The sequence below is a fragment of the Ranitomeya variabilis genome, chromosome 2 (genome assembly GCF_051348905.1).
Source record: "Ranitomeya variabilis isolate aRanVar5 chromosome 2, aRanVar5.hap1, whole genome shotgun sequence".
In the NCBI taxonomy this organism is placed as follows: Eukaryota; Metazoa; Chordata; class Amphibia; order Anura; family Dendrobatidae; genus Ranitomeya; species Ranitomeya variabilis.
The window spans coordinates 190,301,576-190,327,876 of record NC_135233.1 but is presented as its reverse complement, the minus strand read 5'-3'; positions in this window follow the sequence as shown (position 1 = coordinate 190,327,876).

Sequence of the window (26,301 nt, the reverse complement as noted above, 5' to 3'; positions counted from 1 at the left end):
TAGATATATAGCAGCATTTAACATCCTACGGCACAGACCGGAAAGAACATTAAAGGTGTCAAACAGCATCCATATAGAAACCCCGTCTGTGCTGTCAATATATATAGCCAAAATATACCCAGAAATGCATAATGAAAAGCACAGTATATTACCTTCTCCCAGGCTGCCAACTAGATGACAGAACGACGTGAGTGGTCCATCGGATAATCCCCTCTGGCGCCCCGACGCGCGTTTCGCCATCTGCTTCTTCCGGGGCCTTGAATACTTTGTAGTAAATATAGTAATTTTGGCATTATAGTCATTTTAAAAATATTAATCCTGCTGAACTAAGAAAACCAGGCTTTGCTCCAGGAATTGAGGTTTTCCTGAAGTTTGAATAAAAATGAGAGAAAATTAAGTGTAAACAGCTTTGACCGATCAGAGGGGATATGAATACCTAGGTAGCTAATGGAGCCATTTGATGGCCATTTAAAGAGAAATTAGCACTTAAAGTATCTACCAACTGCTGGGTTAAAGAGATGCTAAAGGCCTGTGACTTATCAACATTTATTATAAAATTTGACCAGTTCCCAAAATGCTTCAACTCAGACGTCAAGGAAGGAAGTAAAACGTGTGGGTTTGTGATGTAGGTCAAAAAATCAATGAATGCCGAGCATTTATATTCATGTCCCCCAATTTTAATTCCCCGTATGTCTGGGTTAAAGCGTATCGCCTGCATAAGATGTTCCATTATTAATATGTACAGGACAGGACACCCCTGTCTGGTCCCATTCTTTATAGAAAAGGGTTCTGAGAGGGAGCCATTAATTTTTATTCTAGCAGAAGGGGAATTATATAGGGCCGGAATTTTAGTTATGAAAGATGGGCCCAATCCAATGTGGTTTAGAGATTGAGAAAGAGAAGACCAGGAAATCGTGCCAAACGCCTTTTCAGCATCAAGTGATAAGACCCTAAGGGGAATATTATGAGTATTAGTATAATCAATAATATCCATTGTTTTTAAAGTATTGCCCGGGCCTCTCTTCCACGGACAAAACCAACCTGATCCTGATGGATTAAGGTGGGTAAATGAGGGTTTAATCTGAGAGTATTTGGCATAAAGTTTTAGATCCACATTTAAAAGGAAGATTGGGCAAAAACTCTTACAAGAGTGAGGGTCTGTTCCAGGTTTAAGTATAACTGCTATGTGAGCAATTGTGGACAATCTGGGGAAAGGGGAAGTGTCAGATCTAGATTTGAAGGCATTTAGTATTATGAGAGAAAATTGTTCAGCAAAAGTTTTAGAGAATTTTGTTGTAAGGCCATCAGGGCCTGGACTTTTATTATTTGGGGGACTACCTATTGTTTCTAGGAGCTGTGTTTGAGAAAAGGGTGTTACCAGGTCAATTATTATGCTTGAGCTTAACTTTTTAAAAGGTGAAGGCATTGAAGGGAATTTTCCTACCGGAGTCGGTAGGTAATATCATTTAAAGTAATAAGATCTGAAGATGTCAGCAATATCGGGGGTGGTGTTTACTAAAATGTCACGAGGGCCCTTAATTCAAGGGAGGGGATTTTAAGTCAGTTTAGATTTTAAAGCCCAAGGAATCATCTTCCCAGGTTGTTCCCCAAAATTCAAATTTGCTAAGACAAACTTGGAGTGTCCTCCAATGGGAGGCATGCAACAAATGTTTCACCTCCATTCTAGCACTAAGTTGGTTTCTGAGAGTCTCCGTGGAGAGAGCTTGTTTATGGGCTAATTCGAGCATAGACATTGCATTAAAGGGAACCTGTCACCAGGTTTGGCCGATACGAGTTATGGCCATCACCTTTCATAGCTTATTTACAGCATTCTATAATTCTGTATATAAGCCCCTGATCCAACCTGCTAGAGAAGAAAAATAACTTTTATTATACTCACCTGTGAGACGGTCCGGTCTGATAAGTGTTGCAGGTCCTGGTCCGATGCCTCCCTTCTTCTTGCGATGCCACCCTCCTGCATGCTTCATGTGGATGATGCGTCGCTGGCAAATAACGTAGTTGAAAATGGCAGTTTTGGGAAAAAATTTTAGAAAATTTCCAAAGATTCATTCATCTCTATTATTAATCAATAAATAAGCTTGGTTAGAATATTGTATAAATGAAGTTAGATAGAAGCTGAATTTAGGAGGGCAAGCTTCATGAAAAGACAGAATGTTTTCTGTAAAATGCATTCTCAGCATCTGTGTCAAGCAATACTAAGGTGTTTTGGGTTCATGGCTGAAGGAGAAGGCATCTAAGATACTGTTTGTATTCTCTTCCAGAAGCAAGATCTCTTTGGGTTGAGTAGATGATGATGGGAAGCATAGGTTGCAGACATACAGCTAATATCTTTATCCTGTGTTCAGGATTCAAATGAACTACAGCAATGACAAGTTCAACTAGTTGGATTTTTTTCTGGCTTGCTGAAAAGAGTTTTACTAGCCGGTAAGAATGGAAAATCCTATCCAAGGGATGTTAAATGTTGTGAAAAGGAAGGGGTATTAAAAAAGAAAGTAGTAATTAGTGATGAGCGAGCACTAAAATGCGTGGGTGCTTGTTGCTTGAGTGGAGCAAATCGTAATGCTCGGGTGCTCTTCCCAAATAATGAGTATAATAGAAGTCAACAGGAAACTCAACCATTATTCCGGTGCCCCTCCCCCCCGCCCGAGGTCGAGAGGGGTCTAAAAAGTGCTGAAATTGATGGAAACAGTGATGGGAACAATGTTGTCAGAGTATTATGCCACTTTTATTGACAGACAATAAAACATACAAAATCAAAGATAAGATGGATTTTCTTGGAAAGAATGTTAAGAAACATTCTTTCCAGTAAATTACTTGTATATAAGACAAAATAAATAAAAGAAAAAAAAAAGCTCCTCCACACCTTGGGCTAAGCATTCACAAGGAAATTTAATTTTAACATTTTACTATCTTATCTGGCCATGTGGTATGCGAGACATGATCAGACATCCTGTTTAATTTATGAATGAGAAACTCTGAAAGTCACAATTTTTTTCTACAGTGCCAACAGGTGACCCTCACTATTTATAGAGGGCCATCAGGTGACCCTTACTATTGTTAGAGAGCAAGCTCTTGGCCCTCACTAAGCATTTTTTTGGAGGGCTAGCAGACAGCTACGCTTTGCATAGGCATATATTGCTACTGCAATATAATTTATCCATTTAGGTAGACAAATTTTCTTTTTCGTATTAAGGCTGTAAAATTTGAAACTTGGAGGGCCAAGCAGGCGGCCCGCACTATTTTTAGAGGGCTATCAAGCGTCTTGTGGACATATGAGACCAAGATAGAGGTTTTGGTAAAGCATATCATTCTATTGTTTACTGTAAATGGAATGAGGCCTACAAATAAAAGAACGCAGTAGTTGCAATCAAATATGGTGGAGGTTCAAAGATATTTTGGAGTTGCTTTGCTGCCTCTGGCACAGGGTGCCTTGACTTTGTGTAAGGCATCATGAGATATGAAGCTTTCCAAAGAATTTGGGGTCGCAATGTATTGTACAGTGTCAAAAAAGCTGGGTTTGCATCCTAGGTCATGGGTCTTTCAGCAGGACAATGATTCCTAGCATACTTCAAGATGCACACAGAAATGGATGGAAACAAAGCACTGGAGAGATCAGAATTGGCAATTCCATCACTAGTAAGGTAAAGTCTCCCAACACTATCTCTTACACACATATGCTACAGAGAACCTGCAAATGGATACATAAAATCAGTTAATTTTGCCTGCTTTGATTAATTCTGCATTCAGGACCTGAAAATTACGTCACGGCTTGCTGTGATTGGTCGCGTCGCGGCCACATGGGCGGCACGCGACCAATCACAAGCCGTGACGTCACGGAAGGCAGTAAACGCGCGCATTTTAAGCAAAGAAGGCTGCCGGTTCCCTCGGTAAGGTGCAGGCTGCGTCGGAGAGGTGAGTATATCACTATTTTTTATTTTAATTCTTTATTTTACACATTAATGTTGTTTCGATACCGATACCCGATACCACAAAAGTATCGGATCTCGGTATCGGAATTCCGATACCCGCAAGTATCGGCCGATACCCGATACTTGCGGTATCGGAATGCTCAACACTAGTTATTAGATCGCCCCTCAGTCGTCTTTTTTCTAGACTAAATAATCCTAATTTCGCTAATCTATCTGGGTATTGTAGTTCTCCCATCCCCTTTATTAATTTTGTTGCCCTCCTTTGTACTCTCTCTAGTTCCATTATATCCTTCCTGAGCACCGGTGCCCAAAACTGGACACAGTACTCCATGTGCGGTCTAACTAGGGATTTGTACAGAGGCAGTATAATGCTCTCATCATGTGTATCCAGACCTCTTTTAATGCACCCCATGATCCTGTTTGCCTTGGCAGCTGCTGCCTGGCACTGGCTGCTCCAGGTAAGTATATCATTAACTAGGATCCCCAAGTCCTTCTCCCTGTCAGATTTACCCAGTGGTTTCCCATTCAGTGTGTAATGGTGATATTGATTCCTTCTTCCCATGTGTATAACCTTACATTTATCATTGTTAAACCTCATCTGCCACCTTTCAGCCCAAGTTTCCAACTTATCCAGATCCATCTGTAGCAGAATACTATCTTCTCTTGTATTAACTGCTTTACATAGTTTTGTATCATCTGCAAATATCAATATTTTACTGTGTAAACCTTCTACCAGATCATTAATGAATATGTTGAAGAGAACAGGTCCCAATACCGACCCCTGCGGTACCCCACTGTTCACAGCGACCCAGTTAGAGACTATACCATTTATAACCACCCTCTTCTTTCTATCACTAAGCCAGTTACTAACCCATTTACACACATTTTCCCCCAGACCCAGCATTCTCATTTTGTGTACCAACCTCTTGTGCGGCACGGTATCAAACGCTTTGGAAAAATCGAGATATACCACGTCCAATGACTCACCGTGGTCCAGCCTATAGCTTACCTCTTCATAAAAACTGATTAGATTGGTTTGACATGAGCGATTTCTCATAAACCCATGCTGATATGTAGTTAAACAGTTATTCTCATTGAGATAATCCAGAATAACATCCTTCAGAAACCCTTCAAATATTTTACCAACAGTAGAGGTTAGACTTACTGGCCTATAATTTCCAGGTTCACTTTTAGAGCCCTTTTTGAATATTGGCACCACATTTGCTATGCGCCAGTCCTGCGGAACAGACCCCGTCGCTATAGAGTCCCTAAAAATAAGAAATAATGGTTTATCTATTACATTACTTAGTTCTCTTAGTACTCGTGGGTGTATGCCATCCGGACCCGGAGATTTATCTATTTTAATCTTATTTAGCCGGTTTCGCACCTCTTCTTGGGTTAGATTGGTGACTCTTAATATAGGGTTTTCATTGTTTCTTGGGATTTCACCTAGCATTTCATTTTCCACCGTGAATACCGTGGAGAAGAAGGTGTTTAATATGTTAGCCTTTTCCTCGTCATCTACAACCATTCTTTCCTCACTGTTTTTTAAGGGGCCTACATTTTCAGTTTTTATTCTTTTACTATTGATATAGTTGAAGAACAGTTTGGGATTAGTTTTACTCTCCTTAGCAATGTGCTTCTCTGTTTCCTTTTTGGCAGCTTTAATTAGTTTTTTAGATAAAGTATTTTTCTCCCTATAGTTTTTTAGAGCTTCAATGGTGCCATTCTGCTTTAGTAGTGCAAATGCTTTCTTTTTACTGTTAATTGCCTGTCTTACTTCTTTGTTTAGCCACATTGGGTTTTTCCTATTTCTAGTCCTTTTATTCCCACAAGCTGGTCAAACTTTGCCTTCCTAAAGTTCAGTGTTTTTGTGACTCCCTGACAAGTTCCCCTAGTGAAAGACAGGTGAAACTGTACAATATTGTGGTCGCTATTTCCTAGATGCCCGACCACCTGCAGATTTGTTATTCTGTCAGGTCTATTAGATAGTATTAGGTCTAAAAGTGCTGCTCCTCTGGTTGGATTCTGCACCAATTGTGAAAGATAATTTTTCTTGGTTATTAGCAGAAACCTGTTGCCTTTATGGGTTTCACAGGTTTCTGTTTCCCAGTTAATATCCGGGTAGTTAAAGTCCCCCATAACCAGGACCTCATTATGGGTTGCAGCTTCATCTATCTGATTTAGAAGTAGACTTTCCATGATTTCTGTTATATTTGGGGGTTTGTAACAGACCCCAATGAGAATTTTGTTACCATTTTTCCCTCCATGAATTTCGACCCATATGGACTCGACATCCTCATTCCCTTCGCTAATATCCTCCCTTAAAGTGGACTTTAGACAAGACTAAAGAAAAAAGCTGCAGCAAGGATTATAATTTGTAAGATAATAATCCCTGACCAGATGCCTGCAATATGCTATCCCTACTGCCACACCTCACCCTATACAAATTGCAGATTAGAACAGAATTACTGTAGAATATAGAAGGGATTTGATACGACCATGAAAAGATATTTTCTTGTATGTGGCAGAAGCAAATTCTGGAGGAACGCAAGCAGAACACTGCCAGGTTTGATGAATTTCTGAGTACAGATCACCATAGTAAACATGAATCTGTCAATGAGTGTATGGAAAAAAGTAGCAGCAAAGATTGTAATTTATAAGGCAATAATCTCTGACTAGATGCATGTAATATGTTATCCCTGCTGTGACATTGCAGATAACAGCAGTATAATTAGAGAATAGAATCTATTTGAATTAGCCCTGAAAAAAGCTATTAGTTTAATGTAGCAGTATCAAGGACTGTTATCTCATCAATAGTGTTGAGCATTCCGATACCGCAAGTATCGGGTATCGGCCGATATTTTCTGTATCGGAATTCCGATACCGAGATCCGATACTTTTGTGATATTGGGAATCGGTATCGGGATCGATATTAATGTGTAAAATAAAGAATAAAAATAAAAAATATTGATATACTCACCTCTCCGACGCAGCCTGGACCTTACCGATGTAACCGCCAGCCTCCGTTCATAAGAATGAGCGCTTGAAAGTCCTTAGATGATGTCGCGGCCTGTGATTGGTCGCGGAGCAGTCACGTGACCACAACGCGACCAATCACAAGCCGTGACGTCATCTAAGGTCTTTCAAGCGCTTGAAAGTCCTTAGATGACGTAGCGGCCTGTGATTGGTCGCGTTGTGGTCATGTGACCGCTCCGCGACCAATCACAGGCCGCGACGTCATCTAAGGACTTTCAAGCGCTCATTCTTATGAACGGAGGCTGGCGGTTACAACCAGGGCGCGTCAGAGGGTGAGTATATCAATATTTTTTATTTTTATTCTTTATTTTACACATTAATATGGATCCCAGGGCCTGAAGGGGAGTTTCCTCTCCTTCAGACCCTGGGAACCATCAGGATACCTTCCGATACTTGGTGTCCCATTGACTTGTATTGGTATCGGGTATCGGTATCGGCGATATCCGATACTTTTCGGGTATCGGCCGATACTATCTGATACAATACTTTCAAGTATCGGACGGTATCGCTCAACACTACTCATCAACCGTGCTGGGGAATATAGTGGAGCATTTTGCATCTGCTAAGCCTAATATGAATGAGACCAGGATCTTCTGCACTTACTGTACAAAGTCTCCTGTCCTGGCTGTGAAATCCTCTATGCAGTGTGAGAACTCCCTATGTGACGACCACTTGAAAGCCCACAACATGGCAAAGGATCGTATACTAATAGAACCCACCGGCTCTTTTGTAATCCAAAAATGTTCCCTCAACTAGAAGGTGGAGCCTCAGAAAAACAATTTTTCCCATTAATAAGGAGTGGGTCTCCTACACTGGTAAAGCTTATGTACTAAGTGTATGGGATGCCAAAAATTAGAAGGAGGCGCGCCAATACCCCTTTGAAGAGACATAGTGGAGGGCCTCAGAAAACATTTTTTTCCCAAATGATGATGATGATGATGATGATGATGATGATGAGCTTCAAGAGGTAGTCACCGGGAATGGTTTTCACTTCACAGGTGTGCCCTGTCAGGTTTAATAAGGGTATGTGCACATGTTGCGGATTAGGCATAGGAATTTCTGGTGTGGATTCTGCATCTCCTGGCAGAAAACGCAGGTGCTGATTTGTTGCGTTTTTTGTGCAGATTTTGTGCATTTTTGGTGCGGATTTGCTGTGGATTTACTGCGTTTTTTACCCCTGCGGATTTCTATAATGGAATGGGTACAAAAACGCTGCAGATCCGCAAAAAATAAGTGACATGCTACTTCTTTTAATCCTCAGCGTTTCCGCACGGAATTTTCCACACCGTCTGCTCAGAGGTTTTTTTTTCTCATTGATTTACATTGTACTGTAAATCAATTGCGGATCTGCAGCGTTTCTGCACAGCAAAAACACTGCGGATCCGCAGCAAATCCACAACATGTGCACATACCCTAAATGTGATTTCTTGCCTTACAAATGGGGTTGGGACCATCAGTTGTTTTGCAGAAGTCTGGTGGATACACAGCTGATAGTCCTACTGAATAGACTGTTAGAATTTGTATTATGTCAAGAAAAAAGCAGCTACGTAAAGAAAAACGAGTGGCCATCATTACTTTAAGAAATGAAGGTCAGTCAGTCAGAAAAATTGGGAAAACTTGCAAAAACCATCAAGCGCTACAAAGAAACTGGCTCACATGAGGACCACCCCAGGAAAGGAAGACCAAGAGTCACCTCTGCTTCTGATGATAAGTTTATCCGAGTCACCAGCCTCAGAAATCGCAGAGTTCTAGCAGCACACATCTCTACAGCAACTGTTAAGAGGAGACTTTGTGCAGCAGGCCTTCATGGTAAAATAGCTGCTAGGAAACCACTGCTAAGGACAGGCAACAAGCAGAAGAGACTTTTTTGGGCTAAAGAACACAAGAAATGGACATTAGACCAGTGGAAATCTGTGATTTGGTCTGATGAGTCCAAATTTGAGATCTTTGGCTCCAACAACTGTGTCTTTGGAACATATATAAAAAGACGTATATAGAACAAAAGTAAGAGTTTATTCAAAGAAAAAGGACAATACACAAAAATGATTAAAAAAAATAGCCACTAGTGTCTGAAAAGAGTCAAACTAGATGTTGGTGGCACCACCTTGGGTAGGGGGCAAAAGAAACTATAGTGATAAATAACTGGCAATAATAGCAATGTTATGTTGGGTATCAGGCCCATATATCAGAAAAAGCAGTCAAAATCAATAAATGGTCCCTAGCAATGATCCACCAAGGTTACAGTTATAGACACAAGTAATATGAAGACCGCCAAATGTTGCCAATCGAGGTTACAAAATTCAGTATAGTAAAAAGATGCCTTACCAATGCCCAGATGTGGTGCCTCTTCCCCTACGCGCATTTCAGCAGCGTGCCTTCGTCAGGGGGAGTGGCATCACGTCAATAGTGTGTCCCTTTTAAAACCCCAATCAACTTGAAGATCAGAGGGTCATGTGACCGCACAGAGGAAAGGAGCAAGTGCATGCAGGCGATGCCGGTATCTGTAGTTCTAAACGGTCATGTGTATAGTATGTTTATCACCTGACCCTGATGCCCAGAGCCCAAATACCCAGAAAAGTTGCACGCCTTAATGAAGGCAGAGATGCAGCGGCAGTTCATCTGCGCATGTGACACCGATAGTACCAGTTTGATGCGGTGGACGAGGGCGCCGCAGTGGGGGAGGTCGCCCCGGACTTCCCACACACACACGCAAAGGTGCGGGTGGGGAGAATATCCAGAGCACCGCCCACCACCGGTGAGTGGCACCATCGTCCGCGACACGACCCGGAATACAGCGCAAATGCGCACCAGCCAGAGTAAGGAGAAGAATGGATAGTGAAAGCGTAAACTAAGCAAAGTTTGTGCAATGCAGAAAAGGTGAACGGATGGACTCTACATGCCTGGTTCCCACCAAAATGATGTGGGGAGCTTTGCTGGTGACACTGTTGGGGATTTATTCAAAATTGAAGCCATACTGAACCAGCATGGCTACCACAGCATCTTACAGCGGCATGCTATTCCATCCGGTTTGCGTTTAGTTGGACCATCATTTATTTTTCAACAGGACAATGGCCCCAAACACACCTCCAGGCTGTGTAAGGACTATTAGACCAAGAAGGAGAGTGATGGGGTGCTAAGCCAGATGACCTGGCCTCCACAGTCACCAGACCTGAACTCAATCGAGATGGTTTGGGGTGAGCTGGACCGCAGAGTGAAGGCAAAAGGGCCAACAAGTGCTAAGCATCTCTGGGAACTCCTTCAAGACTGTTGGAAGACCATTTCCGGTGACTACCTCTTGAAGCTCATCAAGAGAATGTCAAGAGTGTGCAAAGCAGTCATCAAAGCAACAGGTGGCTACTTTGAAGAACCTAAAATATAAGACATATTTTCAGTTGTTTCACACTTTTTTGTTAAGTATATAATTCCACATGTGTTAATTCATAGTTTTGATGCCTTCAGTGTGAGTGTACAATTTTCATAGTCATAATACAGAAAAATCTTTGAATGAGAAGGTGTGTCCAAACTTTTGGTCTGTACTGTATATCCGAGTATACAACGTGTTAATACATAGATCAGAGATCAGTGAAGCACTCTGCAGGTTTCATAAAGGTAAATTAATTTACATGCTAAAGTCTCATGTGCTATTCTTTTATGATATATTTTTTATTATCAGTCTGTTTGAACAATCCATAAGCTTTAAGCCACTTACTGTTTTTACATAAGGTGTAGGCTATACAGCAGATTTAATATAATCAATGCTGTTATACAGTACTAGAACATTACCTACAATAGAGTAAATTACTTGGAAACAACATTTTGTGACATTGGCAGGTTGCAATGTTGTAATCTTCAACATTGGGAAATAGTTGGCATGAAAAATAAAGAATTGCAGTAATCAATTACATCTTTATTACTGAGACTAAAATAGAAATAAATGAATCCTTAAATATTCCATTCTCCTCTGATTCTCTAAAACAAAAATCACTTTGTATCTTAAACTTACTCATGGCAGTCACATGAATCTTGTCATATTCCTGTTTTGTTTATGGCTTCATTTATTCATAGTTAGCAAGTAAGGATATGCAGTGCTTTGAAAAAGTATTCATACCACGTGAACTTTTTCACACTTTCTCACATTACACCCACAAACTTAAATGTATTTTTGGGTGATTTTATGTGATATACCAACACAAAGTAGCAAGTATTTATGATGTGTGAAGCAAATGATACTTGATTTTCCTAACTTTATCGCGATCTTTGGGAGGCAGAATAAACAAACCAAAAGCAGGTGAAGAATTGGTTTTATTTATTTCCTCGTGAGGTATAGGTGATTAGGTGACTTTATTCTTTGGGTCGGTGTGATTACAGCGATACCAAATTTATACTGGATTTTTATGTTTGGTCACACATTGAAACAAAGCTTTTTTTTTTTTTTTTAAAGTTTTTGCATCGCCATATTTAGATAGCTGTAATTATTCCATACTTCTGCCACCAAGTCATGTGAGGTCTTGTTTTTTTGAGGGACGAGTTGATTTTTATATTAGTACCATTTTCGGGCACATTCCATTTTTTGATCACTTTCTATCCATTTTATTGGGAGGTAGAATGAGCAAAAAACAGCAATACAGGAATTTTTTTATTATTGCCGTTCCGCATATGGTAAAATCGATAAGTCAGCTTTATTCTTCGAGTCAGTGTATTCACAGTGATACCAAATGTATCTTTTTTTTATGCTTTGCCACTTTTTCACAATAAAAACTATTTTATAGAAAAAATAATTTTTTCATTGTTTTTTTCTGAGAGCTATAATTTTTTTCATTTTTCCACTGATGGAACTATGTGGCATCTTGATTTTTTGTGGGACAAGATGATGTTTTCAGCAGTACCCTTTTTATTTCTATTTGACTTTTTGATTGCGTTTTATTCTAGCTTTACATTGTCAGATCGCATGATAACCCTTTCACGAACAGAGGTACCGTATATACTCGAGTATAAGCCGAGATTTTCAGCCCAAATTTTTGGGCTGAAAGTGCCCCTCTCGGCTTATACTCGAGTCATGATCGGTGGTGGGGTCGGCGGGTGAGGACTGTCATATACTCACCTAGTTCCGGGGCTCCTGTCGCTCCCCCTGCCCGTGCCACGGTCTCCGGGTGCTGCAGCCTCTTCCCCTGAGCGGTCACGTGGGACCGCTCATTAGAGAAATGAATAGGCTGCTCCACCTCCCATAGGGGCGGAGCCGCCTATTCATTTCTCTAATGCTGGTGACCGCTGATAGAGGAAGAGGCTGCGGCACCGAAGACCAGCTGTCCGGGGGAAGGAGCGGGACGCCGGGAGCAGGTAAGTATTACATATTCACCTGTCCGCGTTCCACACGCCGGGCGTCGCGCCATCTTCCCGGCGTCTCTCCGCACTGACTGTGCAGGTCAGAGGGCGCGATGACGCATATAGTGTGCGCGCCGCCCTCTGCCTGATCAGTCAGTGCAGCGAGACGCCGGGACCGGACGCCGAGGAGCTGCAAGCAAGAGAGGTGAGTATGTGTTTTTTTTTTTTATTGCAGCAGCAGCAATGGCACAGATTAATGTGGAGCATCTATGGGGCAACGGTGCAGAGCACTATATGGCACAGCTATGGGGCAACAGTGCAGAGCACTATATGGCACAGCTATGGGGCAACGGTGCAGAGCACTATATATATGGAACAGCTATGGGGCAACGGTGCAGAGCACTATATGGCACAGCTATGGGGCAACGGTGCAGAGCACTATATATATGGCACAGCTATGGGGCAACGGTGCAGAGCACTATATGGCACAGCTATGGGGCAACGGTGCAGAGCACTATATGGCACAGCTATGGGGCAACGGTGCAGAGCATTATATATATGGCACAGCTATGGGGCAACGGTGCAGAGCACTATATGGCACAGCTATGGGGCAACGGTGCAGAGCACTATATATATGGCACAGCTATCTATGGGGCAACGGTGCAGAGCATTGTATATATGGCACAGCTTTCTGTGGAGTATCTATGGGGCAACGGTGCAGAGCATTGTACATATGGCACAGCTTTATGTGGAGCATCTATGGGGCCATAATGAACGGTGCAGAGCATTATATGTGGCACAGCTTTATGTGGAGCATCTATGGGGCCATAATGAACGGTATGGAGTATCTATTTTTAATTTTGAAATTCACCGGTACCTGCTGCATTTTCCACCCTAGGCTTATACTCGAGTCAATAAGTTTTCCCAGTTTTTTGTGGCAAAATTAGGGGGGTCGGCTTATACTCGGGTCGGCTTATACTCGAGTATATATGGTATTTCTGCTTTTCAAGAGCCATAACTTTTTCATTTTTCAGTCAATATGGTCATATGACGACTTGTTTATTGTAGGACAAGTTGTACTTTTGAATGACACCATTGTTTTAATGTATTGTGTACTGGAAAATGAGAAAAAAGTCCAAATGTGGTGAAATTGCAAAAAAAGTGCAAATTTCACAGTTGTTTTTTTTTTTACCATGTTCACTAAATGCTAAAACTGACCTGCCATTATGATTCTCCAGGTCAATATAAGTTCATAGACACCATGTCAGTAATGAATATGGACGCGACGCCACTGCCATTGGGGTGGAGCCGCTTATTCATTACTGTAATGCGCGGTACCAGTGACCGCTAAACGCTGGAAGAAGCTGTTTGCGCCTGGAGAAGACCCTCAGGGAAGCTGCCAGGGACTGCACCGGGAGCAGGTGAGTATAATGGGGAGGGTGAGCAGCATTGCGCGATATTCACCTGTCCACGTTCCACCGCCGGGTGCCGCTCCGTCTTCCGCGTCCTCTGCTTTGACGCTCAGGTCAGAGGGCACGATGACGTGGTTAGTGCGCGCCCTCTGCCTGAACGTCAGTGCAGAGTATGTGGAAGACAGAGCTGCACCCGGCGGTGGAACGAGGACAGGGGAATACTGCAAGTGTTGGGGGCCTGAGCGACGAGAGGTGAGTATGTCATATTTTTTTTTATCGCAGCAACGGCATATGGGGCAAATATCTCTATGGATCATCTTATGGGGCCATAATCAGCATTTGTGAAGCATTATATGGGGCAAATATCTCTATGGAGCATCTTATGGGGCCATAATCAACATTTGTGCAGCATTATATGGGGCAAATATCTCTATGGAGCATCTTATGGGGCCATAATCAACATTTGTGCAGCATTATATGGGGCAAATATCTCTATGGAGCATCTTATGGGGCCATAATCAACATTTGTGCAGCATTATATGGGGCAAATGTCTATGGAGCATCTTATGGGGCCCTTATTAAACTTTATGCAGCACTGTATGGGGCAAATGTGTCTATGGAGCATCTTATGGGGTCATTATTAACTTCTGTGAAGCATTATATGGGGTGTATTTTGTATGGAACATCTTATGGGGCCCATCATGAACTGTATGGAGCATCTTAAGGGGCCCATCATGAACTGTATGGAGCATTATATGGGGTTCCTGATTCAATATGGATATTCAAAAACACTTAACCTACTGATATCTCAATTAATTTTACTTTTATTGGTATCTATTTTTATTTTTGAAATTTACCGGTAGCTGCTGCATTTCCCACCCTAGGCTTATACTTGAGTCATTAAGTTTTCCCAGTTTTTGTGGCAAAGTTAGGGGTCTTGGCTAGGGTTGAGCGAAACGGGTCGTTCATTTTCAAAAGTCGCCGACTTTTGGCTAAGTCGGCGTCTCATGAAACCCGATCCGACCCCTGTACTTGTCGGCCATGCGGTACGCGACTTTCGCGCCAAAGTCGCGTTTCAATGACGCAAAAAGCGCCATTTCTCAGCCAATGAAGGTGAACGCAGAGTGTGGGCAGCGTGATGACATAGATCCTGGTCCCCACCATCTTAGAGAAGGGCATTGCAGTGATTGGCTTGCTGTCTGCGGCGTCACAGGGGCTATAAAGGGGCGTTCCCGCCGACCGCCATCTTACTGCTGCTGATCTGAGCTTAGGGACAGGTTGCTGCCGCTTCGTCAGAAGCAGGGAGAGCGTTAGGCAGGGTCCACTAACCACCAAACCGCTTGTGCTGCAGCGATTTCCACTGTCCAACACCACCTTCGGTGTGCAGGGACTGTGGAAGCTATTTTTTTTTTTTTCCCTCAGCGCTGTAGCTCATTGGGCTGTCCTAGAAGGCTCCGTGATAGCTGTATTGCTGTGTGTACGCCACTGTGGAAACCAACTGCTTTTTTCAAAGCACATATCCTCTTGTTCCTTCCTTTCTGCACAGCTATCTTTTTTGTTTGTCCACACTTTTTATTTAATTTGTGCATCAGTCCACTCCTATTGCTGCCTGCCATACCTGGCTTAGATTACTGCAGGGAGATAGTAATTGTAGGACAGTCCCTGTTTTTTTTTTGTTTTTTTTGTGGGAGATTAAGATTGGCATTTCTGCTACAGTGCCATCCCTGTGTGTGCCATCTCTCACTGAGTGGGCCATAGAAAGCCTATTTATTTTTTCCGTGATTTGTGTTCTAAATTCTACCTCAACACAAAAACACTACATCAATCAGTGGGAGAAAAATATTGGCCTCAGTCAGGGCTTGTGTGCCACTGCTGTGTGTGCTATCTCTCATTCAGTGGGCTATAGAAAGCCTATTTATTTTTTATTTTTTTTTAATATTATTTGGTTTCTAAAGTCTCCCTGCAAAAAAAAAAAAAAACCTAAAAAAACAGTGGGAGAGTAATATTGCCCTTTCAGCTTGTGCGCCAGTCTTGACTCCTGGGTGTGCCACCTCTCTCCCTCTCATTCAGTGGGCCATAGAAAGCCTATTTATTTATTTTAAAAAATATTATTGGGTTTCTAAAGTCTCCCTTAAAAAACAAAAAATACATAAAAAAACAGTGGGAGAGCAATATTGCCCTTTCAGCTTGTGTGCCAGTCTTGACTCCTGGGTGTGCCACCTCTCTCCCTCTCATTCAGTGGGCCATAGAAAGCCTATTTATTTTTTTTAAAAAATATTATTGGGTTTCTAAAGTCTCCCTTAAAAAACAAAAAATACATAAAAAAACAGTGGGAGAGTAATATTGCCCTTTCAGCTTGTGTGCCAGTCTTGACTCCTGGGTGTGCCACCTCTGTCCCTCTCATTCAGTGGGCCATAGAAAGCCTTTTTTTTTTTGTTTTTTTTTAAATATTATTTGGTTTCTAAAGTCTCCCTGAAAATAAAAAAAAAAAGTTAAAAAAACAGTGGGAGAGTAATATTGCCCTTTCAGCTTGTGCGCCAGTCTTGACTCCTGGGTGTGCCACCTTTCTCTCTCATTCAGTGGGCCATAGAAAGGCTATTTATTTTTTGTTTTTTTAATATTATTTGGTTTCTAAAGTCTCCCTGAAAATAAAAAAAAAAAAGTTAAAAAAACAGTGGGAGAGTAATATTGCCCTTTCAGCTTGTGCGCCAGTCTTGACTCCTGGGTGTGCCACCTTTCTCTCTCATTCAGTGGGCCATAGAAAGGCTATTTTTTTTTTTTTTGTTTTTTTTTTAATATTATTTGGTTTCTAAAGTCTCCCTGAAAATAAAAAAAAAAAGTTAAAAAAACAGTGGGAGAGTAATATTGCCCTTTCAGCTTGTGCGCCAGTCTTGACTCCTGGGTGTGCCACCTTTCTCTCTCATTCAGTGGGCCATAGAAAGGCTATTTATTTTTTTTATTTTTTTTAATATTATTTGGTTTCTAAAGTCTCCCTGAAAATAAAAAAAAAAAGAGAAAAAAACAGTGGGAGAGTAATATTGCCCTTTCAGCTTGTGCGCCAGTCTTGACTCCTGGGTGTGCCACCTTTCTCTCTCATTCAGTGGGCCATAGAAAGGCTTTTTTTTTGTTTTGTTTTTTTAATATTATTTGGTTTCTAAAGTCTCCCTGAAAATAAAAAAAAAAATTTAAAAAAACAGTGGGAGAGTAATATTGCCCTTTCAGCTTGTGCGCCAGTCTTGACTCCTGGGTGTGCCACCTTTCTCTCTCATTCAGTGGGCCATAGAAAGGCTATTTATTTTTTGTTTTTTTTTTAATATTATTTGGTTTCTAAAGTCTCCCTGAAAATAAAAAAAAAAGAGAAAAAAACAGTGGGAGAGTAATATTGCCCTTTCAGCTTGTGCGCCAGTCTTGACTCCTGGGTGTGCCACCTTTCTGAACTCTCATTCAGTGGGCCATAGAAAGGCTTTTTTTTTTTTTTGTTTTTTTAATATTATTTGGTTTCTAAAGTCTCCCTGAAAATAAAAAAAAACAAACTTAAAAAACAGTGGGAGAGTAATATTGCCCTTTCAGCTTGTGTGCCAGTCTTGACTCCTGGGTGTGCCACCTTTCTCTCTCATTCAGTGGGCCATAGAAAGGCTATTTATTTTTTGTTTTTTTAATATTATTTGGTTTCTAAAGTCTCCCTGAAAATAAAAAAAAAAAGTTAAAAAAACAGTGGGAGAGTAATATTGCCCTTTCAGCTTGTGCGCCAGTCTTGACTCCTGGGTGTGCCACCTTTCTCTCTCATTCAGTGGGCCATAGAAAGGCTTTTTTTTTTTTTTGTTTTTTTAATATTATTTGGTTTCTAAAGTCTCCCTGAAAATAAAAAAAAAAAAACTTAAAAAACAGTGGGAGAGTAATATTGCCCTTTCAGCTTGTGTGCCAGTCTTGACTCCTGGGTGTGCCACCTTTCTCTCTCATTCAGTGGGCCATAGAAAGGCTATTTATTTTTTGTTTTTTTAATATTATTTGGTTTCTAAAGTCTCCCTGAAAATAAAAAAAAAAAGTTAAAAAAACAGTGGGAGAGTAATATTGCCCTTTCAGCTTGTGTGCCAGTCTTGACTCCTGGGTGTGCCACCTCTCTCTCTAATTTTGGGCCATAGAAAGCCTTTAAATTTTTTTCCTTCATTTGTGTTTTAAAATCTACCTCAACACAAAAACACTACATCAGTCAGTGGGAGAAAAATATTGGCCTCTGTCAGGGCTTGTGTGCCACTCCTGTGCGTGGCATCTCTCATCTAGTGGGCCATAGAAAGGCTTTTTTTTTTTTTTTTTAAATATTCTTGGGTTTCTAAAGTCTCCCTGAGAAAAAAAAAAATTAATTAGGTGGGAGATTAATATTGACAATAGTGCTTGAGTGACAGTCCTGCGTGTGTGTCATCTCTGTGATTTGGTGCCACAGAAAACAGAGTGTGTAACATTGTGCCTGATTTTCGTTGTGGTCTCACCAACCTGTTAAGGGATATAGAAATCATACTGAAGTTATAGCTCACCGTGTAAGTTGTTTGACAGCAACAAATAAAGTTACTTTGGTTAAGATTTTAAAACAATGAGGAAGTCTGGTGCAAGAGGTCGTCGTGGGCGTTCATTGTCAGCTGGTAATGATGGTAGTGGTAGTGGAGCATCAGGTGGTCGTGGGGATAAAAATATTCCACCTAAGTCTGGAGCTGTGGAGCCAGTTTCGTCGTCAGGCTACACAAGGCCTCGAACGCTCTCTTTTCTGGGAGTAGGAAAACCGCTTTTAAAGGCGGACCAGCAACAGCAAGTTTTGGCTTACATTGCAGACTCAGCCTCTAGCTCTTTTGCCTCCTCTTCAGAAACTGGTAAATGTAAAAGCAGCGCGTCGCTTGTGGATGTTCACGGTCAGGGACAAGTCGCTTCCTTGTCCTCCTCAGCAAAAACTACAACAAGAGAGAAGGATGCAGCAGGCGACACAACGGGTCACTCCATGGAGCTCTTTACACATACCGTCCCTGGCTTAGAAAGTGAAACATTTAACAGGCCATGCCCATTACAAGTAGATTCTGACATGGAGTGCACTGATGCACAGCCACAGCCAGAGTACTATGCTGCTCCTTTGACTCAGACCACCACATTGCCCTCTCAGGGTACAGATCCACAATCAGACCCTGATGAGACTATGTTGCCCCGCCACGAACGCTATACCACCGACCGACACAGTGACACAGACGAAGTTGCACACGAGCTCGAAGAGGAGGTAATAGATGACCCAGTTATTGACCCCGATTGGCAGCCATTGGGGGAACAGGGTGCAGGCGGCAGTAGTTCAGAAGCGGAGGTGGAGGAGGGGCCGCAGCAGGCATCAACATCGCAACAGGTTCCATCTGCCGGGCCCGTATCTGGCCCAAAACGCGTGTCAAAGCCAAAACCTGTTGGAGGACAGCGTGGCCATCCGGTTAAAGCTCAGTCTGCAATCCCTGAAAAGGGATCCGAGTCTAGGAAGAGTGCAGTCTGGCATTTTTTTAAACAACATCCAACTGATCAGCGCAAAGTCATCTGTCAAAAATGTTCAACTAGCTTAAGCAGAGGTCAGAATCTGAAAAGTCTAAATACTAGTTGCATGCATAGACACTTAACCACCATGCATTTTCAAGCCTGGACTAACTACCAAACGTCCCTTAAGGTTGTAGCACCCTCGGCCAATGAAGCTAGTCAGCAACGCAACATCCCTTCCGTCACTGTAAGGCCACCATTTTCCGCACCACCGGCAGTATCTGTGCAGGTTTCTTTGCCAGCCAAAAGCAGTCAGGGTCAGGGAATCACCAGTTTTGTAGGAGGAAATATTGCATCTAGGGCACCGGCGGAAACAATACCGTCTCCAACCGTCTCTCAGTCTGCCATGTACACCGGCACACCCGAAAGTTCCACGATCTCCAGCTCTCCAGTCCAGCTCACCCTACATGAGACTCTGGTTAGAAAAAGGAAGTACTTATCCTCGCATCCGCGTACACAGGGTTTTAACGCCCACATAGCTAGACTAATCTCGTTAGAGATGATGCCCTACCGGTTAGTTGAAAGCGAAGCTTTCAAAGCCCTGATGGAGTACGCTGAACCACGATACGAGCTACCCAGTCGACACTGCGCATCGTCCATGCACTCAGGCAATCTGTGAGTACAAAGGTGCACCTGACTACAGATGCATGGACCAGTAGGCATGGCCAGGGACGTTATGTGTCCATCACGGCACACTGGGTGAATGTGGTGGATGCAGGGTCCACAGGTGACATCAATTTAGGGACAGTTGTGCCTAGCCCACGGTCTAGGAAACAGTTGGCTGTAGGCGTTCGCACCCCCTCCTCCTCCTCCTCCTCGTCCTCCTGCAGAAGCTACAGCTCTTCCACAGAACGCAGTCTGCCAACCACTCCATCGGCAGATGACACTGTTGCACACCAGTTGTCCCATTATGGGCCAGCTACTGCCAAGCGTCAGCAGGCTGTATTGGCTATGAAGTGTTTGGGCGACAACAGACACACCGCGGAAGTTCTGTCCGAGTTCTTGCAACAAGAAACGCAGTCGTGGCTGGGCACAGTAGATCTTGAGGCAGGCAAGGTAGTGAGTGATAACGGAAGGAATTTCATGGCTGCCATCTCCCTTTCCCAACTGAAACACATTCCTTGCCTGGCTCACACCTTAAACCTGGTGGTGCAGTGCTTATTGAAAACTTATCCTGGGTTCTCCGACCTGCTCCTCAAAGTGCGTGCACTTTGCTCACATATCCGACGTTCGCCTGTACACGCCAGCCGTATGCAGACCTATCAGCGGTCTTTGAACCTTCCCCAGCATCGCCTAATCATAGACGTTGCAACAAGGTGGAACTCAACACTGCACATGCTTCAGAGACTGTGCGAACAGAGGCATGCTGTTATTTATTTGTGGGAGGATACACGGGCAGGCAGTAGGATGGCAGACATGGAGTTGTCAGGTGTGCAGTGGTCTAAGATACAAGACATGTGTCAAGTCCTTCAGTGTTTTGAGGAATGCACACGGCTGGTTAGTGCAGACAACGCCGTAATAAGCATGAGCATCCCCCTAATGCGTCTGCTGATGCAAAGTTTGACGCACATAAAGGAGCAGGCGTCTGCACCAGAGGAAGAGGAAAGCCTTGATGACAGTCAGCCATTGTCTGGTCAGGGCAGTGTACAGGACGAGGTAGCGGGCGAAGAGGAGGTGGAGGACGAGGAGGATGATGGGGATGAGTATATTTTTAATGCCGAACCTTTCCCGGGGGCACAGGAAATTGGTTGCGTGTCACGGCCGGGTTCTGGTTTTTTGAGGGACACAAGTGACGTAGATTTGCCTGCAACTGCCCCTCAACCAATCACAACCGGAGATTTGACAACTGGAACTTTGGCCCACATGGCGGATTATGCCTTACGTATCCTAAAAAGGGACACACGCATTACGAAAATGATGAACGATGACGATTACTGGTTGGCCTGCCTCCTTGATCCACGCTATAAAGGCAAATTGCAAAATATTATGCCACATGAGAACTTGGAACTAATATTAGCAACCAAACAATCAACTCTTGTTGACCGTTTGCTTCAGGCATTCCCAGCACACAGCGCACGTGATCGTTCTCACACGAGCTCCAGGGGGCAGCAGACTAGGAGTGTTAGGGGTGCACACATCAGAAGTGGCGTTGGACAGAGGGGTTTTCTGACCAGGTTGTGGAGTGATTTTGCTATGACCGCAGACAGGACAGGTACTGCTGCATCAATTGAAAGTGACAGGAGACAACATTTGTCCAGTATGGTTACTAACTATTTTTCATCCCTTATCGATGTTCTCCCTCAACCGTCATTCCCATTTGATTACTGGGCCTCCAAATTAGACACCTGGCCAGAATTGGCAGAATATGCATTGCAGGAGCTTGCTTGCCCGGCAGCAAGTGTCCTATCAGAAAGAGTATTCAGTGCTGCAGGTTCAATATTAACCGAAAAAAGGACTCGTCTGGCTACCCAAAATGTTGACGATCTAACATTCATTAAAATGAACCACAACTGGATTTCGAAATCTTTTGCCCCACCTTGCCCGGCCGACACCTAGCTTTCCTATGAAAAGCTCTTGCCTGTGAATTACTTTTCTAATGTCTAATTTGCTGCAGCTGATTGTACAGCATACGACATGTTTACACCTCCCTAAATGGCCAAACTCCCCACACGGGGCCATGGTATCGCGACTTGGCGCAAGCACCCGTGAGACTGCTGTTTGTCTGAAGAGGTGGGTGTGCTCGCTTTTGGTTGACGGCATTGCTACTGGGTCCCTCATAGTACAATGTAGTGTCTCTGGCGGTGGTGGTGCGCACCCAACGTCAGACACACCGTTGTAACATGAGGGGCCCTGGGGCGGTCCCGCCGGCCTCAAGAGAGTTCCCCCCTACCCCAGCTCAAAATGTGCTCTACCACGTGCAAAATTATGTCGCACAGCTCCACCAATCTTTAGTCTATTCGCTGACATCATTCAATGTCTGGCACTGACAATACAAATTTGTAGACATCTATGATGCAACTTAAAGTAGTCTGTGTCTGTGTCCTATATTGGCACCATTAAATAGTTACTGCCAAATTACTATGTCAGAAACTCAGTAGATGAGCCCACCCCTGTACCTAAGTATGCCACCTTTTTTTTTGTTTTGGTTGTTTTGCGAGACATTAACATCTATTTATATTTTGGGAGTACTGGGACAGACACTCCTTGCACTACTCCTCCACTCACCACCAAGCTGCCTGTGTATCCATGTAACCGCTGTAAAGCTGCCATGAGCCTATTGTTTGTTATTTTAGGCCTTTGATAGCCTGTCTGCGGTCCCTACTTTAAATACTCCTCCACTCACCACCAAGCTGCCTGCCCGTGTATCCATGTAACCGCTGTAAAACTGCCATGAGCCTATTGTTTGTTATTTTAGGCCTTTGATAGCCTGTCTGCGGTCCCTACTTTAAATACTCCTCCACTCACCACCAAGCTGCCTGTGTATCCATGTAACCGCTGTAAAACTGCCATGAGCCTATTGTTTGTTATTTTAGGCCTTTGATAGCCTGTCTGCGGTCCCTACTTTAAATACTCCTCCACTCACCACCAAGCTGCCTGTGTATCCATGTAACCGCTGTAAAACTGCCATGAGCCTATTGTTTGTTATTTTAGGCCTTTGATAGCCTGTCTGCGGTCCCTACTTAAAATACTCCTCCACTCACCACCAAGCTGCCTGCCCGTGTATCCATGTAACCGCTGTAAAACTGCCATGAGCCTATTGTTTGTTATTTTAGGCCTTCGAAGCCTGTCTGCGGTCCCTCCTTCCACTAGGCCTCCACTGACCAGACCACTGCTGCCCGTGTACCCCTGGAACCAATTTTAAAGTGCCTACAGCCAGCCCATTTTATTGTGTTAGGCCTTCGAAGCCTGTCTGCGGTCCCTCCTTCCACTAGGCCTCCACTGACCAGACCACTGCTGCCCGTGTACCCCTGGAACCAATTTTAAAGTGCCTACAGCCAGCCCATTTTATTGTGTTAGGCCTTCGAAGCCTGTCTGCGGTCCCTCCTTCCACTAGGCCTCCACTGACCAGACCACTGCTGCCCGTGTACCCCTGGAACCAATTTTAAAGTGCCTACAGCCAGCCCATTTTATTGTGTTAGGCCTTCGAAGCCTGTCTGCGGTCCCTCCTTCCACTAGGCCTCCACTGACCAGACCACTGCTGCTCGTGTACCCCTGGAACCAATTTTAAAGTGCCTACAGCCAGCCCATTTTATTGTGTTAGGCCTTCGAAGCCTGTCTGCGGTCCCTCCTTCCACTAGGCCTCCACTGACCAGACCACTGCTGCCCGTGTACCCCTGGAACCAATTATAAAGTGCCTACAGCCAGCCCATTTTCTTATGTTAGGCCTTTGAAGCCTGTCTGCGGTCCCTACTTTAAATACTCCTCCACTCACCACCAAGCTGCCTGCCCGTGTATCCATGTAACCGATGTAAAACTGCCATGACTGCCTACTGTTTGTTATTTTAGGCCTTTGATAGCCTGTCTGCGGTCCTTACTTTAAATACTCTTCCACTCACCACCTAGCTGCCTGTGTATCCATGTAACCGCTGTAAAACTGCCATGAGCCTATTGTTTGTTATTTTAGGCCTTTGATAGCCTGTCTGCGGCCCCTACTTTAAATACTCCTCCACTCATCACCAGCTGCCTGCCCGTGTATCCATGTAACCGCTGTAAAACTGCCATGAGCCTATTGTTTGTTATTTTAGGCCTTTGAAGCCTGTCTGCGGTCCCTCCTTCCACTAGTCCTCCACTGGCCAGACCACTGCTGCCCATGTACCCCTGGAACCAATTATAAAGTGCCTACAGCCAGCCCATTTTCTTATGTTAGGCCTTTGAAGCCTGTCTGCGGTCCCTACTTTAAATACTCCTCCACTCACCACCAAGCTGCCTGCCCGTGTATCCATGTAACCGATGTAAAACTGCCATGACTGCCTACTGTTTGTTATTTTAGGCCTTTGATAGCCTGTCTGCGGTCCTTACTTTAAATACTCTTCCACTCACCACCTAGCTGCCTGTGTATCCATGTAACCGCTGTAAAACTGCCATGAGCCTATTGTTTGTTATTTTAGGCCTTTGATAGCCTGTCTGCGGCCCCTACTTTAAATACTCCTCCACTCATCACCAGCTGCCTGCCCGTGTATCCATGTAACCGCTGTAAAACTGCCATGACTGCCTACTGTTTGTTATTTTAGGCCTTTGATAGCCTGTCTGCGGCCCCTACTTGCAATACTCCTCCACTGACCACAATGCTGCCTGGAGTGCCTGCCTGTGTATCCATGTAACCGATGTAAAACTGCCATGACTGCCTACTGTTTGTTATTTTAGGCCTTTGATAGCCTGTCTGCGGCCACTACTTGCAATACTCCTCCACTGACCACAATGCTGCCTGGAGTGCCTGCCTGTGTATCCATGTAACCGATGTAAAACTGCCATGACTGCCTACTGTTTGTTATTTTAGGCCTTTGATAGCCTGTCTGCAGCCCCTACTTGCAATACTCCTCCACTGACCACACCAATGCTGCCCGTGTACCCCTGGAACCTATTTAAAAGTTCATAGAGCCTAGTTATATATTTTATTTACTATTAATAAGGCCATGATGGACTACGCTGTACCACGCTACAAGCTAACCAGTCGACACTTCTTTTGCGAGAAAAGCCATCCCAACCCTCCACCAGCATGTAGAAGACCGCATTGTCCATGCACTCTGGCAATCTGTGAGTACAAAGGTGCACCTGACAACAGACGCATGGACCTGTAGGCATGGCCACGGAAGATTACGTGTCCATTACGGCGCAATGGGTTAATGTGTTGGATGCATGGTCCACAGGGGACAGCCTACTAAGTCTGTCTGCAGTCCCTAATTCAAATTGTCCTCCACTGTCTAAATCGGAGCTTCCACCTTCTGGCTTTCGGCCTATAGTATCAGAAATTAAACTGCATTTGGCCTTCAACTTTGGTTAGGGCCTACTAACGGCTTCTGCCCCTCCCTGGTGTTGCCCTCAACTAAATAAAGCTGAGCTTCAACCTTCTGCTCCAAATTACCATTTTAAAAAATGCAATAGGCTTTTCCGGCCTACTAAAGGTGTCTGTCTGTGTGCCCCTGCCTGGTGTTGTCCTCAACTGAATAAAGCTGAGCTTCAACCTTCCGGCTCTCATTAATTGGTTTGTAAAAAACAAAATGGTGGTTAGGGCCTACTAACGGCTTCTGCCCCTCCCTGGTGTTGCCCTCAACTAAATAAAGCTGAGCTTCAACCTTCTGCTCCAAATTACCATTTTAAAAAATGCAATAGGCTTTTCCGGCCTACTAAAGGTGTCTGTCTGTGTGCCCCTGCCTGGTGTTGTCCTCAACTGAATAAAGCTGAGCTTCAACCTTCCGGCTCTCATTAATTGGTTTGTAAAAAACAAAATGGTGGTTAGGGCCTACTAACGGCTTCTGCCCCTCCCTGGTGTTGCCCTCAACTAAATAAAGCTGAGCTTCAACCTTCTGCTCCAAATTACCATTTTAAAAAATGCAATAGGCTTTTCCGGCCTACTAAAGGTGTCTGTCTGTGTGCCCCTGCCTGGTGTTGTCCTCAACTGAATAAAGCTGAGCTTCAACCTTCTGCTCCAAATTACCATTTTAAAAAATGCAATAGGCTTTTCCGGCCTACTAAAGGTGTCTGTCTGTGTGCCCCTGCCTGGTGTTGTCCTCAACTGAATAAAGCTGAGCTTCAACCTTCCGGCTCTCATTAATTGGTTTGTAAAAAACAAAATGGTGGTTAGGGCCTACTAACGGCTTCTGCCCCTCCCTGGTGTTGCCCTCAACTAAATAAAGCTGAGCTTCAACCTTCTGCTCCAAATTACCATTTTAAAAAATGCAATAGGCTTTTCCGGCCTACTAAAGGTGTCTGTCTGTGTGCCCCTGCCTGGTGTTGTCCTCAACTGAATAAAGCTGAGCTTCAACCTTCCGGCTCTCATTAATTGGTTTGTAAAAAACAAAATGGTG